Raw genomic sequence first — 18,839 nt, 5'->3', positions numbered from 1 at the left:
CAATGGAGGTTGGCAGCAGAGGAGATTGGTTATCTGGCTTTCATCTGGGTTGAATTGGTCATTTATTAGGCTGTTCTTTGAAAATGTAACACCCTAAATAGTGGTGGGTCTAGTGTCCTTAAGCCTGTCCTTCAGGCTAGAGACCCTGAGGGTCACTTTAAAATCAAGATAAACTAAGCGTCTTAACAAAACGGTTTGGAGTGCTGAGTTTGCTAGGGTAGAAGCCTTCAATCACAAGCTTTCTTGCTAAAGAGAGGGCTTTCTTGCTGGATTAGTGCCACTTAAGCTGGCTCAGCTCCAACTTTGAGTCCTGTTAGCGGTATGCTTGACTCCGAACATCACTTGTGGTCATGCACACAGCGTGGATCCCATGCAGGTTGTTGGCTCACACCACAAGCCAACCCTGGCTAATGGTCTGATCTGGCCCACGGCTGCACCTTTTCTGACCCGTTGTTATTTTGCACTCCAAATGACTCCTCCAGACCAATAATATGCCACTGGTTTGGCTGGCCTTTGTTCCAACTCTCTTTGGGCAGGTCGTTTCAGATGACAATACATACTTGTTAGTGGCATCGCTGTTTATGTAAGTGCCCCGTCAGCAGCACAGGCAGCCTGAAGTCACTGTCCAGATTTGCCAGATATGCACTGATGTAAAGGTGGCTAGAGTCTGTGGTGCTGTGGCCATAAACCTAGTTGGTATGCATTTCATAGAATTATACAAAACGGGGGTTGGAAGGGACCCCAGGAGGTCATATCTAGTCCAACCCCTTACTCAAAGGAGGACCAGCCCCAACTACATCATCCTAGGCACGGCTTTGTCTAGCTGGGGCTTAAAAAGCTCCAAGAATGGAGACTGCATCACCTATCTGGATAACCTGTTCCAGTGCTTCACCACCTTCCTAGTGAGAAAGTTTTTCCTCATATCCAACCTCAACTTCCCTTGCTGCAGCTTGAGCCCGTTGCTCCTTGTCCTGTCATCGGCCCCCACTAATAACAGTCCAGCTCCATCCTCCTTGTAACCCCCCTGCAGGGAGGTGAAGGCTGCTAGCAAATCCCCCCTCGGCCTTCTCTTCGGCAGACTAAATCAGCCCAGCTCCCTCAGCCTCTCCTCCCAAGTCATGTGTCCCAGTCCCCTGACCCTCTGCTGGACTCTCCCCAATTTCCCCACATCCTTTCTGTAGTGGGAGCCCAAAAGTGGACACAGGACTCCAGATGTGGCCTCCCCAATGCCGAATAGAGGGGAAGTATCACTCCTCTTTATCTACCAGCACCGCTCCTCCCAATGCAGCCCAGGATGCCGGCCGCCTTCTTGGCACCAAGGACATGCTGCTGGCTCCTGTTTAGCTTCTTGTCCCCTGTTCCCCCAGGTCCTTTTCTGCAGAGCTGCTGCCCAGCCCGTCACCCCCAGCCTGCACTGGTGCATGGGATTGCTCCAACCGAAGTGCAGGACTTTGCACTTGTCCTTGTTGAACCTCATGAGTTTTCTTTTGGTCCAATCCTCCAATTTGTCAAGGTCTATCTGAATCGTAGCCCTACATTCCAGCATATCTATTACTCCCCCCAGCTTGGTGTCATCTGCAAACTTGCCGAGGGTGTACCGCATCCCATCTTCCAGGTCCTTGATGAAGATATTGAGCAAAACCAGTCCCAGGACCAAGCCCTGGGACACTCCACTTGATACTGGCTGCCAGCTAGACATTGATCCATTGATTACTACCCTTTGAGCCTGACTGTCCAGCCAGTTTTCTATCCACCTTACAGTTCACTCATCCAACCTGTACTTCCTTAGCTTGCTGGTGAGAATTTTATGAGAGACCATATCAAAAGCCTTGCTGAAATCAAGTTATTTCACGTCCACTGCTCTTCCCACTTTCATTGAGCCAGTCATCTCATCAGGGAAGGCAATCAGGTTGGTCAGGCATGACTTGCCTGTGGTGAATCCATGCTGACTGCTCCTCATCACTTTCTTCTCCTTCAAGTGCTTAGAAATGGATTCCTTGGGGATCTGCTCCATGATTTTTCCAGGGACCGAGGTGAGGATGACTGGGCTGTAGTTCCCTGGATCTTCCTTCTTCTCTTTCTTTCTTAAATATGGGTACTAGTTTTGCCCCTTCCCAATTGTCTGGGGCCTCCCCTGATCACCACGAGTTTGCAGAGGTGCTGGCCATTTTCTTTGAAATCACATTGGCCAACTCCCTCAGCACCCTCAGATACATTGCATCTGGCCCCATGGACACACCCAGCTTTTTTAAATTGTCCCTAAACTGTTCTTTCACCACTGGGAGGTCTGTACCTCCCAATTCTGCGATCAAGTCTCTTCCGTGCTATGTGTTGATGCTGGCGCCCCTTCTCTTGACATTGCTTCTGCTAAATTGCATCTAGTTCAGAAGGAATTTTTATTGCTTGTTTGCTTTGTGAAGGCACAGAGGAGCAGTGGTTTTAAACAACAGACTGTGGTGGGGATAACTTACTCCGTTTTCCCAGACAGCTGCATGCAAGATGTTGATTCCTGTAGCCTGTCCTGGCTCTTCACATCCCGCCACAGGACTCTTTAAGCAGTCCTCTGGACTCAATTTAGAAAGGATTATCGACAGGGAGAATTTTAACAGCCCGAATCGTAGTTTCAGGCTGGAAAAATTCCTCCTGAAAAGTGAAAAGCAGAAAGTTATGGATGTCCTGTTCTTCCTTCCTATTTCCTGTTTATAGTTATAATTAACAGGATTGCCAGGCTCTACTCATGAACCTGAAAGTGCTTTAAAAGAGAAGTGATGCTCTTCTACCATTCTGAAGCTTTTTTTTTTAATTTACCGTTCATAATTTTGATAGGGGGCCCTTATTTTATGCAACTGAGAACAGGGATCAGTTTTCATGAATGTGCCAAATGCGAGCTACTAGCTTAAGCCAGTTGATTAAATCTTAAAAAAGCAATTACTTCTGGTTATTGGCTGATGTTGCTGAGGCTAATTTACTTGGACTTACAAAGCAGAAGCTTACCTAGAGCATGAAAGCCGAAATACGGCTCTTGGGAATCTCACCAGGGTGCACTCTCCACAAGATAAATTTCAGTGACTTATTATTGATCAACTATTAGATGGAGGAACACAGAAATCCCCTGGCTGAAAAGAAACCTCTTCATTTCTTCTCAATTGTGGCAGCCCTAGAAGAGGAGACCTGTCTATCTTGTTTGTCTCCATCTTTGGAGGTTTTGAAGACCGGGGTCAACAAAGCCTTGGCTGGGATGATGCTGTTGAGACTAAATGACCTCCTGAGGTCCTTTCGACCCTCATTTTCTATGATTCAGTGCCTATCTGTTGCCCACTAGCTCAGTGTTTGAGGCATGTACCCAGGATGGGGAGACCTGGACTCTAGACTCCAGCGCAGTTTGAGGAGGCTTGAACCCATATCATCCACTTTAAAGTACTAGGCCCTAATCATGAGGCCATGGGCTAGCAGGGCCCAAAGCACTCATGGCTACTTCTTTTGTAACTGGGCCACAGGATAGCAAGCAAGGGAGATCAGCGGTCAATGATCCAGTAAAGGGGACACAGCCCCAAGAGGGGATGAATACAGGAGGCTGCCTGCACAAAGGCTACAAACAAGGACCCAATCAAGGATTTTAGGAAAAAACTTTCTCACAAGCAGGGTAGTAAAGCACTGGAACAGACTCCCCAGGGAGGTGCTGGACTCTCCATCCTTGGAGGTTTTGAAGCTCCGGCTAGACAGAGCCTTGGCTGGGTTGATGTAGTTGGGGCTGGTCCTGCTTGGAGCAGGGGGTTGCACTAGATGTGGCTTCCTGAGGTCCCTTCTCACCATCATTGTCTGTGATTGTATGATTTGGGGAGTTTTTATGTGGTTTTTCTTCTTTCCCTAAGATACAATTGGCCCAGAACGGGTCCAAGGTGGAGACAGACATCCAGGTGGAATTTCTTGATCGCTTCTGAGTATGCCAGAAAGCCCGAGTCTAGTTGCCTTTGGACCTCTTCAGCTTGAAGTTCAGATGCAGAAAGAGTCCAGGCAGGTGTGTGGCTGCTGTGGAGAGTACAATAGGAGTCCCATTAGTGACTTAGAGGTGCCACTTAGCTGCCTTAATAATGGAATAAAATCGGGGCTGAAATGCTTGATACTGCTTCAGGAGTTTTGCAGCTGCTTTTGTGGGCTCGATCAACTCTCCTTAGTCTTCTTAGGAGAAAAGGCCATCTGTGTTGGTTCAGGAAAACTCCAGGGTCCCCTACAGGGACTTCAGTTTTATATACCCTGATTTAGGGTCTGTTGGGGGTTTTTTTCTTCCTCTTGCATGGACACTTTGGCTCTCAGATTTCAGCTGTTAGTTTCTCTGCTCCTTCCACTAATATCCAGAAGGTGGTGACAGCGTATAACAAACGTTCATCTTTTTTCTGAGTCAGAGAGTTTTTATATTTCATGTTCCCGAATTACCTGCAATTCTTTGAAATGTCCCCTTGCTGGGAATTTTTTAATGTCTCAACATGATACCCTCATTAGATACTTACATTTTGTCCTGTATTCTCTTTTCTTTTTTGAGCCACACAATCTATGGCATGTTCACGCCATAATGCAGTAGCCATTTAGGAAGAAAACTGAAATTCTTTCTAGCCCCTTCACATTTTGTGCCCATAATACGCACACTCTGTGATGTCAATGGGACTAACTCACAGAAGGTCAAGTAAGTGCATGCATAACACCTTTGACAGCTGGGGCAGAATACGGGACAGAGAACCAGGTCACGGAAATGAGCCAGACATCACGTTTCTCCCAGGAGAAAGCCTTTTATCCTGGGATTGTACAAGTCCGTTGTCCCATAGTGACCTAGATGAGCTGTGTTTTCCTGGGACAATCATGGCTCCTCCAGGGTAAGTGTCATTCATTCAGGGACAAGCTGTGTGTGCAAAGAGCTGTGTTGCTCTTTGTGCTTAGAACACACATTTCTCCTGGGACAAGACAGGTTTTGACTCAGACCCAGTTCAAATGCAAGATCTGGTTTTAGGGATGTATTTGGCAGCCGTGTTGGTCTCAGACAAAAAAAAAAAGAAGCAAAACTCTAGAACTCTTGATTCAGAGACAATACCTCTTATTAGACCAACCAATATATATATATGTATATATTTAAAAAATTGAAAAAGATCTTTTTTTGCAATTTCTCAGTTGGTCTAATAAAAAAGATCATCTCTGAACCAAAAGTTCCAAAGTTTTGCATTTTTTACATCTGTCTTTAAGCAGACACAGTCTGTTTTGGTCTATAGGTGGCAACAGTGGTAAAGAAATACTGTCCGTTCACTCCCACTTCTCAAGTCCTATCTCTAAATAATCAGCACTCTTTCTTTAGACATCAACAGCCTGCCAGGCACTGTACAAAAAGCAGAGGATCAATGCGCCATGCCCCAAGGATCTTGGATCCTATCTTTCTTATTGCACTCATCATCATTACTAGGTGTCAGGATTTCCATAGGCAATCCTTAACTTATTCTTGGAAAGCTCACAAGTGAGGGCAGAAGAAATTGTTAGCCTCATTTTACCGAGGGAATAGAAGACTTCCACAAGGTGACAGGGAAGGTCAGTGGCAGACCTGGAAAATAAACCCAGTCTCTTTGCTGTAATCTAGCGTACAGTTTGCTCCCGGTCAGCATCTACACAAGCCCTACTGCACAGTATTGACTATGCTGTTAGTTTAGTACTCATATTTACAGGTACTAGCTAACTGCAAACTAGACTAAATTACTGCACGGTAGTTTATGAGCACAGTTACTTGGTGACGCTTTACTGCGCAGTAGATTACTGCACGGTAACACGTCTCGTGTACACACACCCACTCATGCAAACACTGCAGGATACAGAATTTGGTCCTAGAGATGGAACAACTTTTTCTGCCCCTTGGTTTAGCATAATGAGCACAACCTTGCTTGTCGTCAGATGCATTGTTCAACTTCTATGTGTTGGAAAGGGGATGAGCAGAAACCGTAAATTCAAACGGTAAATTGTGTTTTCACATTTCTGTATGAAATGGCATAGGCAGTGAGGCAAAAACACAGGGTGGCTTTCTTCAAAGCTTCCAAAAGAGGCTCAAATAGCAGCTTGGATAGATATAATGTAGTGTTATACTGATCACGGCAGAGCACTGCAGTGTATACTTGTGGCTGAAATCCATATGTACTAACTTGAGCTATAATTATGGCAGCTCTTTAAGCTAAAAATGAATGGCTAGGGTCTAAGGAGAGACCTAAGAAGAGACTTTCCCAGCAATTCAGGGGGCTGGAGAAGTGGTCCTGGTGACTCAAGAGCTGGCACTCCACCTTCAGCTGTTACAAGATCAAGTGCACGGGAGCTTTACTGGAGTTGCAGTGAGCCCAATATGGGGATAAAGGAACGCTCTGATCGTTTTCCCTTTGTGGTGCCTTAAAAATTGTTATCAGGGCACAAAGGCAACCCCAGAACTGTCTCCTGTTAAGTACCTGTGAAGTAACCAAGATCACACTTCTCCCCAGGACAGCTGCTGCTAATTTGAGTTAATTGCCATTCATGCTGTTCCAGCTGGTACAATCGGACCCAGGATAAACCAGACATCTGTTTTTACCCCTTTGGTCCCGGGTTTGGCCATGGATCAATCAACCTCCTCTGAACTCAGAACTAGGGAGTTAGTGCTGGTTTTCCAGCTTGATTGGCATGCTGTTAATTGTACCCTGCCCCTGGACCTTTCCTTTATGTAACATCCTTCTGCACTGCTCATCTTCCACTTTTGCACGCTGTCCTTTGCTCTTGGGAAAAAGTCACATTCCACCCCAGAGGGAGCTGCATTTCATTGATTTATAAGCCAGCATTTTGTTAAGCCATTGTCACTGAAAGAAGATGTGAAAATATAAGATCTTAATAATGCACTCCAGATTTAAGACCTTCCTTTGTGTCCTAGCACAGCCAGAAACCGCCGAAGCTTCTAAAGTTTGCTTTGTCTGCACTGCATTATCTTTCTGGAGCAGTCCTGATTGAGAAAGCAGTTCAGGGTCACTTGGGCGAAGGATATTTTTGCACAGGCTGATTCGCTTGACTTCTACTTAGCCAAGCATATCTCCCCCTCTAATGAAAATAAATGGTTGCTTAATGAGTTTATGCCTCAACAAGGGACATTGCCCCTCCAAAAACACTGATCTCCCTCTACCCGCCAAGAGACGGAGGCTGCGGTGTTGGCCTGTGTCTCTTTGACATGTTCCCTCAATATGCAGCTGGCCAAAAAAGCGTAGAGCCCAGATGAAAGATAATGGAAATCAAGCATACAAGTTGGAGGTTGGGAAGCAAGGAGGGAATGGGGGGGAATATAGGGTGCCTGCGTTTTTGTGAAGCTCGCACAGCAATTCAGAAGTTGCCAAATGGCTTTAAGTTTGTAATCCTTTCTTATACCTGCTCGAGTAGTCCCTAAAGATGATGGCTGGACCCAGATGTTGCCATGCTGAGCAGTGTACGATGTCTGCAACAGCCCTTGCCTCAAAAGACCTCTAAATATCTGATGCATCTTGAATAAGGCAACTACTATGAAGTAGGCTATCACTTAGGACAGGGGTGGACAAAATGCAGCCCGCGGGCCGGATGCGGCCCACCAGGCCATTCTATCCAGCCTGCAGGTCCCCTAAAAAATTTAGAAAATTAATATTTATCTGCCCCGGCTGCCTGTCATGCAGCCCTCAATGGCTTGCCAAAACTCAGTAAGTGGCCAGCCGCCCAAAATAATAGCCCGCCCCTGACTTAGGACAAATAGGTTGCCGCGTAGGCAAAGGAGAGACAAAAGGATCAGTCAGGCAGTCCAGATTGACTTGAATACATAGCAAAACATCCACTCCCTGGCTACTGCCATGTGTTTTATTAGCATCACTTCAGAAGTGAATGTCACAGAAAGATTTAGGCCATTTAAAGCCAGGTTTGTCCCCCAGGGTGATTTTTAGTGAAGTGCGTGCAGTGTAACACCTCCACCAGGTCATATCATCAGAAAGAAAGGCCGGGTCCAATTATCTGGTGCTCACTTCTGAAGACTTAAGTAACTACATCAGCTTAAGATGCCAATCAGGAAGCTAGGAAAATTAAACTACCTCCCAGGGCACCCTTGGTTGGCAGCACTCCCACACTCACAAGCATTGAATCCAGGGGCTTAAGACAAGGGAAACTTTAGCAAGAGCAGAAAATGAGGGGCACTGACTACACATGGGCAATGCAACAGTTAATACATCAGCAATAACTATTAAATAAAACTCTTCCTACCGCCTTGTATCAGTGGGTGCGACCATATCTCTGCACCCCCTGGATCCTTCCCGGATGGCTAATGAGGCAGGGCATCCTTGATTTAGGCCCCTCTTCCTCCCCTGACACCCGCTGTGTGGTGACTGGCTCAGGTCCATCTCCCACAGATACGGGACCTACTGGGGCTGTCCCACCTCTCCCAGTGCAGTTGCTAAATGCCTCGGCCAGGCTGCTGCTTTCTCTGTCTTCACTGTTCCCAACTCTGTCCACAGTTTCAGATCGTTCCCTGCTCTATCTGCTGTCACAACTGGGAATGAAATCACCGGCATACTGGACCCTTCCCAGTCCTCGCTGCAAAAGGAGCGTTTGTAGCAGAAAATGGAAACCTATTTCCTCACTTATTTCATATGCACTATTACCTGCAAGACCAAATAGCATTTTTCTTCTCAGAGCAATCACTTCCCAGAGGCAGAGTTGCTACTGTTCTGTTATCCTTTCACTGCCCAGCAGAGATAATAGCATTTTAATGCTTCAAAATCATCCTCTACCCCCATATTTTAAGCAGCCTGCTCCAAACTGTCACAGCACTGGCACAAAAATGCAGCCTGGCCCTTCCGCTCGGTTCCCATTGCTTGCCAAGAGATGCCGCCTCCCTTCCATCTTTCATAGCTTCATAGTTTCTAGGGTCGGAAGGGACCTGAGCAGATCATCTAGTCCGACCCCCTGCCATGGCAGGAAAGAGTACTGGGGTCAAATGACCCCAGCAAGGTGTTCATCCAGCCTCCTCTTAAACACCCCCCAGGGTAGGGGCCAGCATGACTTCACTTGAAAGTTGGGTCCACACCCTAGCCGCCTGGACCGTGAAGTTGCGCCTCCTGATGTCTAACCTAAACCTTCCCTCTGCCAGCTTGTGACCGTTATTCCTGGTCACTCCTGGCGGTGCTCGGGGGAACAGGGACTCCCCCGGGGGGACCCCACTGCCCACGTCCCTCCAGGTCGAGAAGGACCCATCCACTACCACCCTCTGGGTGCGGCCCTCCTGCCAGTTGGCGACACATCTGACTGTGTGGGGGTCGACACCACAGCCCCCCAGTTTCTTAATGAGAACGGGGTGAGAGACGGTGTCAAAAGCCTTCTGGAAGTCCAGGAAGACGATGTCGGCTGCTACGCCTGCGTCTAATGATCTGGTGATCTGATCGTAAAAGGCCACCAGGTTGTTCTGGGGCTTCCCCGTTTCCCCAGTAGCTCTTGGCTGCTCTCCTCCCAGTTCCCCAACTGGTGTCAGTAGTTAATCCTTGTTCTCTAGGGCTTCCATCTACATAGCTAATGCCTGGGTTAGGGAGGGAATAATATCCTAAAGCATAGCTGGCGGGGGTGATTATCATCCAGACATGATCCATTGTTGTTTTTGCTCCTTAAATACTATTCCTCACCCCCTCCCTGCATCTTTCATTGACACTCTGCCTTGATTTCTTATACCTTCATTGTTTTTCATTAAGCATCACAACCTCTTACCTCTGATGTGTTTTTCCCCCACTGCAAAATAACAGCGGAAGGCAAAGCCAGAAATGTTTCAATCCAAGCCGTATTTCCATATTACATTGTGCAGCCACTCTGAAATGAGATTTCTCAGCATGCGTCTGTCCAAAATTGTGGGAGCTGAGCAAGAATTAGCATAAAACTGTACATCAAAATACAACTAAACTGTTTCTGCCCGGGTCAGAAGCTTATATTTTCAAAAGCACCTAAGTGATTTAGGAGCTCCAGGTTAACAGATTCTGAGAACCATTGGCTTTGAAGTGACTTTGGATTATTTTACCCAAACCCACTAGGAAAATTACCCATGGAAACATCATGAGTCCATTCAAAATCAAGTCATCCCAGTCACCTGTTCTCCGCCCTCCCTGCATCCAAAGCTAAAGGTGCAGGATGACTTTGCAGCATTTCTGGAATACAGTAAAACCCTTTCTTAGATATTTTCCTACATCCTTTCTAAGCCTAACATCCCCCTCTCCCTCCATCTCTCAAAAGACGAGTGCTTGTGAAGTATCTGAGCTATGCAAAGACACTGCTTGTGAGCTGCAGCCGGGTGGTGAGACAGCACCCTTTGATGTAAAAGCCACAGAAAACAACTCTGCCGCTTTTCCCTAATTTGGGAACCTGCCATGAATGAAGTGGGGATGTGAATGCTCCTGGTTCTTCTGCATGAAGAAACCCCGGCTCTCAGGAGCTGAGATGAGAGGCAAGTTGGAGCATCAAGGACTTCTTATCAGGGACTGGGCCTGTTTAAATTGGGGGGCTTCAGGTCAAGCAACGTGGAGATTTGCTACTTGGCAGCATGGCAGAAAGAGACAGGGAGAGGGCTCAGAGAAGCAGCCAGGATGGAAACGATTCAAGGGTTTCGGTGTCAAAATCCACACCTTAGCCTTCACTCTGAGATAGCTTGCTCACCCCTACTGAAAACCAAGGACAACTGTTTTATTGCTGGGTTTTTCTAGGACTTAAATTAAGGATGGGGTAGGATGTCAGATATCTCCTGATGCCGGCTCGGTTATGGCTGGGGCAGCATTTGGCTAGCTGTGTTGGTGTCTGTAGTGAGCCACACACCAAAACCCAGTCCCCCCAGCCCTGTAGGAAGGCTCAGGCATGTGTCTAAATCCAGATCCAAGTGCAGAGCATGGTGAGCTGCTTTGGCACCCTGGGTGGGGTAGGCCGATGGGCCGAGAGGCATCTCTGGCAGCCCCTCAAATCAGTACCCAGGACCGGTCCTCCCTTGCCCATCTCTAGATATGCTTCTGTCCAAGCACCGTGATTTGGGCTGACCTCTGGTCACAGTACAAAACCTATGTGCCCGTGCCCAAACACTGAGATCTCCCTGACCTTTCTTCATACATCTATATCTTATCTTATCTTTTTTTTTTTTTTTTGCCTCCTTATCTCTGAATCCAAAGGGCAGAAACCTATTTCACTTTACCTGCCCAAACAGCAGTTTTCCAGTCGTACAGCTGGCCCTGGGGGCACTTGTGCGCAATTGTAATCCTATTTCCAATGCAGTGCAGATGCTGAAGTGTCTGTGTGGCTGCTGGGCATGATGAGTAGCGCGTGCCCTGGCTGGACAGGTATGTGGCTCTGTACATACGTACTGGAGCAGGTCCTGAAACTATGACTCGGGCATTGTTGATGATCCCTCAGTGGGTCATGCGGTGATTAAGAGTCCAGTCCTTGAGCCACAAACCTAGCCACAAAAGTTGCAGGTCTTTCCGCAGGGGTGAGTAGGCTGTAGGCTGGGATTCCTCTTCTTTTCCTTCCCCTGCTTTCCCTTCTCTACTTCAAGTGCAAGACACTTTTCCTTGAAACAGGCTGCCATTTGCTTGAGGTGAAAGCACCATTGGGTTTGGTTGGCAGCCAGCTCCTCCCCGCTCTTCCTGGGCAAATGTGGCACAGCCTCCAAGGTTTCGGCCCTAATCGTGAGGGCTCAGGGCATTCACAGTGGAAATGAGAGATGCATCCTCCTTACTCAGGGGGGTTTGAATCTTCTTCCCTCTGATATCCCAGCACACTGCTCTCATTACCAGGCCGCCACATAGGTTTTATTGAGGCATCTCTCCAGCCTTCCTATTGAAGCTGGGCCACTGTCCCTTGCCCAATACTATTCATTGGGTAAAACAGATGGAGCAGTGGGGAATTTTTTGCTGCACCGGTAGGAAAGGTCCAGGATATAACCCAAGACCCCCTTCTTTCCAAAGCATACATCATCTAGCTTGCCCCCTTCCTCCTGTTTCTCCATATGTCCCTCACCTGGCTGTCCAGGAACCAGCCTCAAGTGGACTGGACAAAACTGGGTAATGCCAAACTGGCAGCCTGGTGGTGAGAGCATTATGCTGAGGGACTCTGAGAGATGTAGGTTCAGATTCTCTCTGGGCAAGGGCTTAGCTCTCGTCTTTCCTGGGAGTGCTCAACCGCTCGGCTGTTGGGTTAAAATATATTGTGGGCCCTGCTCACGGCTAGCAATGGGCTGCTGCTGGGGAGACTGTTGTGGCTTCCGCTTGCCTGGTATATATGCACTTTGGGCATTGCAAACTGTGCATAAGTGCCCAAAGGGCAGTTATGCAGCTGGAAACCTGCCATGTAAAGTGAAAAAGGACCTTGCCCCCAAAGCACAGGAAATCCAAGGGTAGGTTCAGCACAGAACCATCAGGCAACAAGCCGTTCATACGGCCTGCGGACCCATTTGAATAGATGTGGATGGCAAATTTAACGAGAGATGTCGATGCCCTCGAGTGACTGGCAAGAGACTCGGTAGGCGACTAGAGAGCAGAACGAAGAAAGCTTCTCTGAGCTCGCCCGCGCCAGCTGCTCATCTTATGCTGCAAACTTAATCAGCCCAGTGCAAAGCAAGTCAGGGGAAGGAGAAACTACTTAAAAGCTACCACAGGCCTGACATTATGGAAGGATGGGAGACATCCAGAGCCATAAATACAGCCATGAACATAACTATAGCTGTAAATATAGCCATGGGAGGAGCTGTTCTGTCTGTGCCAGGGAGAATAGCTGCAACATACTCATATGGGATGGGTGAACCGGTGTAGATATGAAAAAAAATTACGCCTGAATGTTCACTTGCTACTTGCACTAAAATGAACCAAACCTTTCATTTTAGATCATTCTCTCCTAGCCATTTCCAGGTTCTCATGGCTGCACGTTAGATTATTTCAAGAGGGGCTGGTTAACGCAATTGCTTCTGCCAGGTAGCACTGGAAATCTTGTGGTTAAAGCTGGCTCCTCCACTACAGCCTGCAGAAGGAGCTTGGATAGGCATGCGTGTGTCTGGATGCTTATTTGAAATAAACTTCCAAGGCAAGGCCCACTTCTCTTTCCCAGCGACATCAAGGCGGCACAAAACGGGCAGCCATAGTCAGATCTAGCTGAAGCACCTGCATTTCCATTGGGCTGTATTCAACCCTGGCAGAAGCAAGTGCAAGCCTACCAAGGGCAATGTGCGAATGAATGAACTGGGACCACTTGCCTGATGCTGGGATTTGAGAAGCGTACATCTCTGCTTCTGATAAACCCACGCTGCATTTCTCTAGTGCTTTCCATGCAAAGATTTCAAACACGTCCCTGACATCAGGGAGTTCAACCTTGCATGCCCCCTTTCGTCTCAAGCAAGGAAATATTGTCTCCATTATACAGATTCGCTTCTCTAAAAGGTCAGTTAACTAATTAGTGAGAGTATAGGATCGGGGAGAAATAGAGCTGGAAAGGATCTCCAGAGGTCACAGCTCATGCAACCCCCTACCTCCGGCAGGATCCGTCCTACCCAAACCATCCCAGAGAAACCCATTGACTAAACCCTTAGGAAAAGCACACAGTCAGCCCTGACACAACACCTGAGTGAATAAGACCCAAATCCCCAGATCCTTAATGGTTTTCTAGCTATTAGATTGTCTGCATATATAAAAGCTACCATAGGACCTAAGGATAGTGCCAGGAAAACAGCTCTCCCTATTTAAGACTGGCAGTCCCTATTTTTTAGTAAAATACTTTCCATTCTGCACACCTTCCAGAATAGCCTTTTATTGCCACTGCATTTCAGCGAAAGCGATGTACTTTTTTGCCCCGCAAAAGGTGCTGTTCACAGCCCTCAAATTTAGGCAATGGATCATTTTTATTCCCTCCATTACTAAAGCACTTAGAGCACCTGATGGACGACCCAGGTCATATTTACAAGGCACTAAATACTCCTATAAAAAGGGAGTTCCCATCCCAATGTAAAAGCCAGACAAGACCACACCAGATGAATAAAAGCAAACAAATGGAGAGGAGGACAAAGTGTGCTAGACATCATCCGGATGAGCTTAACAAGTAGATGTGTCAGTGCATCGTGTGCCACAGATGTAATGTAAGTGATAGAGGAGGGCTGTGTCACACTTGGTGCATGTGGACTGACTGCTGGGAATTGGATACTGGAACAGACCCTGGTTTTGCATCTCCCCAGGGTTCAGAGCTGCGGTTTTGGCTGTGCACTTGGATTTGAATTCCTAAATGACATTGCCCCCCTTCTTTCCTCTTCAAAGTTAGACAATATTGAGAAATTTGGGCTTCCATTAAGGGCTTCTCTCTGCAGGGAGCCTCCAAGTGCAAGTATGGCCTGGAGTGTGGACGCCCTGGATAAATGCAAGCACCCAAAAGGGAGGAGATCCCTAATTCCAGGCAGCAGCAAGTCCTAAAACAACAAGACTGCAAACACTTCAAAAAGAAGCCAAGCAGGGAGATGTGGACAGAAAATCCACTTCTCCTTTAATAGCTTTAACTGGTGCTGTGTGTACATTCATTTCTCTTGTGCTCAACTGCACATACTATAGAGAGTTGTGGGGTTTCTGGGTTTTTTTTAAGGGTGCAAAGTAGTAGCAATGAGCCCTCTACAGCACAAATCCAACCCCAACACTGCAGCTTTCAGGTAACCTGAAGAGTTACTTTGAAGAGCCACCACGGTGTCCAGTGTTGGGCCCCCACTACAGAAAGGATGTGGGGAAATCAGAAAGAGTCCGGCGGAGGGCACTGAAAACGGCTGTGGGGCTGGGCACAGGACTGGTGAAGAGAGGAGGAGCGAAATGGGCTGATTGAGTCTGCAGAAGAGAAGACCGAGGGGGATTGAATAGCAGCCTTCACCTCCCTGCAGGGGGTTGCACAGAGGATGGAGCTGAACATGTCTCAGTGGGGGCAGATGACAGAAGGAGCAATGGGCTCAAGCTGCAGCAAGGGAAGTTGAGGTTGAATATTAGGAAACACTTTCTCACGAGGAGGGAGGTGAAGCACTGGAACAGGCTCCGCAGAGAGGTGGTGCAGTCTCCATCCTTGGAGGTTTTAAAGCCCTGGCTAGACAAAGCCCTGGCTGGGATGATGTACCTAGGGCTGGTCCTGCTTGGCGCAGAGGGTGTGACCTCCTGGGGTCCCTTCACCCCTCATTCTCTGTGATTGTCGAACCCACTGGAATAATAAAGATTAAAAAAAAGCAAAGGAGATGGATCCCAGGAGAAGCTGTGGCAGGGAGCTGCTGGGGGGGATGCTGCATCAGGACACAATGCTTTCCTCCCGCAGGCTGTCGGGCAGAGCTGCCCCCCTTGCAAAGCCAGTGCCCCCAACAGCTAACCTGCCCTAGCCCCACAACCCAGAAAAGGCTGGGAGCCAGCTCCAGGGACCCCGGCAGCTGTCTCTGGGCAGACACACGGAACATGGGCAGGGAAAAGGCATTTCTTGTGAAACCGGAGTGAAGCCCAAGCCACTCCCCTTGCACACTCCCCTTCCCCCAGTCCTTAAACGCCCAAGGGTAAGAGCATGCACTGGATTGCTTTGCAGAGAGCCTGCCAGGGGGTGCCTGCAAGTTGTGAGTATGCCAGCTGCTATGTGGGGCACAGAGAGTGGCAGGGGCTTGCCAGGAGCTGGGGGCAGCTTCAGCCCCATGATCCGCAGCTGCTTTCCCCTTGCAGGACGCCTTGCTCCCTCCAGGACTGAGCAGCTCCGAGCAGGGCAGAGCCCAGCCTGTCTCTGGCTCCTTTCCCCAGCTCTTTGCACTTTGCAAAATGCCTACACCATGGGGTGGGGGGGCAGGTGTGCTGTCAGAGGTGGCAAAAACAGGCTCAAGGGCTTTAGCTCAGTCCCTTTCACTGCTCTGATGATCTCAGTGAGGATGTGAAGGGGAGACCTAAATCCCCACCCTGTCCCTGGGCACTTTGCACTAGTGACGTGGTGCTTGGCTTCCTAATCCCTGGAGGGGATTGTGTGTGTGTGTGTGGGGGGGGTCAAGTGCTTTGCATTTATTCAGAGCAGTTGCGGGCTGTCCTGGGTAGAGTTGATTCATTCAGCGCAGGTTTGGTAAGGCTGGCCTGGATAGAGAGCACCTGGCCCAGGAGTGGAGAGCAGATGTGGCACTGCATGCGGGCACCCAGCTGTGCCTAGCGGCCCTCCTGCTACATTCGATGCATCGGGTGCACGCAGTGCTGGGGAGAGGCGGAGCGAGCAGGGAATGGAAACCTCTAGGCGCTGCACAGCGGAGTTCAGCAGCAGATGCAGGTCTCCTTCTGGCGTCCCGTCCGCCTTGCCTGGGTAGGATCAGCTGGGGGCGAGAAGTTCAGTTATCTACGACCCATTCAGCCCATGATCAGAGACTTGGAGGAGCTGCCTGTCTGGATCAGACCAGAGACCCATGCTGCCTCTGGCAATGACCAGCACCCGAAGCTCCCTAGATAGGTATCAGAAAGCCAGCAGTTGCATGGGATAGCTGGTCCCCCTCTCCCTTGTTTGAGCCCTTGACTTGGAGGTAAGAGCCCTACATGGCACCACTCCACCAGAGACCGCTTCACGGGCACCTCCTCTGCCATGACCTGGCACCTGCACACGAGAAAAGAAAGATGTTGGGTCATGGGCAGAGAAGGGGGACGCAGAGTTCAATTCCTAGCATTTGCTTTATTCACATTCCCCACCTGGAAAGCTCCCTACCTCACTGGGGACTTATAAGGCTCATTTGGCACATGCCATAGAGGTGAAAAACATTACAACAGGGAACCTTCCCTCTGTCACTGCTCGGGACTGGTGTTGTATAAGTCCTGGAGCGTGGGCATTCTTAATTCTTCTTTGCCGTTGTGTCTCCAGTCTCGTCTTTCTATATGAGCTGTTCCTAATATTTTGCACAGGCCACTGCTTCTGGTAGTGGGGTTGGCATTTCTTGTGGGGCGCATTGTGGTGCTACAGGGCATCTCCGATGATCCATGGCATTATTTATGTTTGACGGGAATGGCCAAAACCATTCCCTGACCGTCTGGAAGGGGAAGACTTCTGTGTGATAGCCCGTATGTCTTAGATTAGGAGTGAAAGGAAATATTTGTTAACCTCTGCAAAAGTAGACTTTGTTCCTCTCACACCCATACATGATGGACTAATAGATCAGCAACTAGCAGGTCTGCGTGTGCCCTGTCGCTTCGGCTGGACCGAACAGTGTTGCTCAAAAGTTTTGTATCTCTTGCTAAAATCTGTTACTGCTTCAATAATGAAGTCTCCTCTAGCTCAAGTAAAGACTTGTGCTTTGGGAACTCAACAAAGTCTTAGGCTCTGTCTGTGCTGTATGTAGTTCGCAGATGTGCATCCATGTACTGCCGGTCTTTTTTGCATTTCATCTTATGAGAAAGGCAGATCTGAACATCTGAAATCACTTGGACTGCCATCATACCTACAGGCTGGGGGGTGACCTTCTCAGCTCCACTGAGGCAGAAAAAGATCTTGGAGTCACTGCTGACTCCAGGATGAACATGAGCTCTCAATGTGATGAGGCAGTCGGCAGAGCCAGTTGCACCTCGTCCTGCATCCACAGATGCATCTCAAGCAGGTCCAAGGAGGTGATCCTCCCCCTCTATGCGGCACTGGTCAGGCCACGGCTGGAGTACTGCATCCAGTTCCGTGCACCGCGCTTCAGGAGGGATGTGGACAACATGGAGAGGGGCCAAAGAAGAGCCACTCACCTGATTAGAGGCCTGCAGGGCAGGCCCTACGAGGAGAGGCTAGGGGACCTTACCCTCTTCAGCCTCTCCAGGAGAAGGCTGACGGGGGACCTTATGGCGGCATACAAATTCATAAGGGGAGAGAAACACAAAGTAGGCGACAATCTGTTCACCAGGGCACCTCCTGGGACAACAAGGAGCAATGGCCTTAAGCTACTGAAGAGCAGGTTTAGACTGGACATTAGAAAAAATATTCTTCACAGTCAGGGTTGCCGGGATCTGGAATGGGCTCCCAAGGGACGTGGTGCTTGCCCCATCCTTGGGGGTCCTCAGGAGGAGACTGGACAGGCACCTGGCTGGGATCACATGACCCCAGGCTGGGTGACTCTTTTCTTGCCTGCCAGGAGCAGGGGGTTGGACTAGATGGCCCACTGAGGTCCCGTCCGACTCTGTGAATCTAGACGGTGGGTTTGAAACAAACACACAAGGTGTGCATGCACATACTTCTTGTGCAACGCTGCTGACTTTCTCTGGGTGTGTCTACACATTCATTAATGCACCTTAGTCACTGTGCATTTAGTTCAGTACCTCTCATAAGAGGTGTTAACTGAATGCGCAGTAACTAGAATTACTGCATAGTAGTGCTGGCGCATGTTTTTTAGTGATGCTTACTGCGCATTAGCCTAATAATGCTACACAGCAGGCTATTATCATGGTTAATAACTGCTACGTTAGTGCACAGTGTTATTAGGCTAATGCACAGTAAGTATCTCATGTAGACACATCCTCTGGCTAGGGAATAAATGCAAAAAGGTCAGATTTGAATAAAATCCTAATTCTTCCGGTAATGGGAAAGTAGGGTTGGAAGGGATCTCTCAAGGTCACTAGTCCAGCCCCCTGCTCAAGACAGGATCACCCTGACTATGCCATCCCAGCCTGTTGTCCAGTCTTGCCTCTTGTCTAGCAAAGCGCTTGGAGCAGCAGACCATGGGGCATTTGGGGAGAGATGGTCAAAGCAGCATGGCAGACGCAGGACTCTTTCAGGGATCTAACATTAAAAGTGTGAGTGGATAATGCTAGGCGAGCAATACACTAATTATTCACACGTAG

The 18,839-nt window shown here is 48.6% G+C and overlaps 1 protein-coding gene across 2 annotated transcripts in view; it reads left to right on the top strand.

The window, feature by feature from the left end:
* SLCO2B1 (solute carrier organic anion transporter family member 2B1) overlaps positions 1-18,839 on the top strand; it is a 160,435-nt gene that overhangs the window by 21,429 nt on the left and 120,167 nt on the right. The window contains exon 1 of one of the 2 annotated variants that reach the window (XM_090030907.1): positions 15,526-15,622. The exons of the other annotated variant lie outside the window; for it this stretch is intronic. The gene's annotated coding sequence lies outside the window, so the exon portion shown is untranslated. Of the gene's footprint in view, positions 1-15,525; positions 15,623-18,839 lie in introns of those variants that run through there. 2 annotated transcript variants of the gene reach the window in all.

The sequence above is a fragment of the Crocodylus siamensis genome, chromosome 1 (assembly GCF_052110815.1).
Source record: "Crocodylus siamensis isolate JL-2025a chromosome 1, ASM5211081v1, whole genome shotgun sequence".
NCBI classification, from domain to species: Eukaryota; Metazoa; Chordata; order Crocodylia; family Crocodylidae; genus Crocodylus; species Crocodylus siamensis.
The sequence above is the reverse complement of the archived record's forward strand: the minus strand, read 5'-3'. Positions and strand labels throughout refer to the sequence as shown.